A 1,549-nucleotide genomic window follows, 5' to 3' on the forward strand; every position below is an offset into this window, starting at 1 on the left:
GCAGGAGTCACAAGAGAAACTAAACCAATTCTGATCTCACATAAACTTGCTGCATGGAAGGAGGAGATAACTCCACTGACATCAATAGGCTAGGTTCTATTTTCAAAATAATTTAAAATTGATACTGACTGTAGTGGAGTTACTCTGGATGTGTATGCCAAGAGAAGGGGCTATGAGCCTACAGGCAGTTATGTGGTGCCCAATTGGTATAATAAGTACCTACTGTAATTGCCTGCCGTTGTTTTTCTCTGGCAGCGTTCACTTTTATTCAGGACTTGGTGAAACCAGAACTAGATTTGTCACCATGGCCAGATAGTCTGTAGATGCTGGTGCTTTTACTAAATCCACATAAACAAAAGAGGACTTGTTCTTTTAACAGGAGGAGGAATAGGAAGTACCAATCCAAATAAAGAACAACAGTTCTATGTTTGCAGTGAACAAAGGCATAGGTAGCTATTTTGGCACCCTAGTAAGTGTGTGTTTGGGGGTACGGAAGGGGTATAGGGAGGAGGCATTGTAACTAGTACTGGAAAATGAGGCATATGTGCATCTTTGTGTATTGACCTTCAATATGATAAAAGTCCAACCTGCTGATAAAGGTGTTTAATACTTGAGGAGGACCTTATGTGAAAACAGAAGATTCTATGCCTGCCCTTATTACAAGAAAATCTGAAAGGAAGTTCATAATGCAGGCCCTCGAAATAGATGTTGGATCTAACGGTATGTCACTTGCAAGAAGGACAAGGTTTAAACAGAATTAAAAAGCTTAATTGGTGTCTTATAAATGAAGAATCTGAAATTCTATTCACTACACTTGTGCCCAGGAAGAACCTATTTAAATATCCTTGCTTTTAGCTTGAAATGCTGTCTGTTAGGAATCCCTCAATTCAAGGATGATTCTCTGCTAAGGTACATTGATGCGTCTTGGTGACTTAAGGGTCCAATCCTCGAGCCACAGATCAACCTGCAGATGTTGCAGCTCTTTCTGCAGGAGAGAGTAGGGAGTAGGCTGTAAACTTGGATTCCTCTCCTTTTGCTTCTGTGCTGTCTCCTCTACTTCATGGGAAAGGCGCTTTACCTCAAAACAGGCTGCCGCTGGGTTGAGGTTGTGATGCCACTGGAGTCAGTCAGCAGCCAGCTTGGAATAATCTGAATGAGAAATGTCATATATTAATAGGGCAAGGGTTGTGAGAGATTCACAGGAAAAAATGAACTTCTGTCTCAAGGTTGTGGGGAGGGTGGAAACTAAGCAGAAGTGATGGTTTAAGCATGAGATCAAAGAGAAGTGAAAAGTTTTGGAGAAGTGAAAAGACTGGGATACTTTTTTTTTGTTAGTTACTTCATAGTCAATTGGGAATTAAGAAATTTCCCTGCAGCTATTCCACTGTAGACAGGACTGAACCTTGGCTCTTGTTTCTTCTTCCTAGAGCAGTACATAGCTTGCTTTATCTAGATCAGTGGGCCGATATAGACATCAGAGAGCTTTGCATGTGTGAGGACATCAGCATTTGGTCCGATAATCCCTAACACTGCGGTGATGTGCTTTTCA

The sequence above is a fragment of the Gavialis gangeticus genome, unplaced genomic scaffold (assembly GCF_001723915.1).
Source record: "Gavialis gangeticus isolate Ggan-Ray unplaced genomic scaffold, GavGan_comp1, whole genome shotgun sequence".
Taxonomy (NCBI): domain Eukaryota; kingdom Metazoa; phylum Chordata; order Crocodylia; family Gavialidae; genus Gavialis; species Gavialis gangeticus.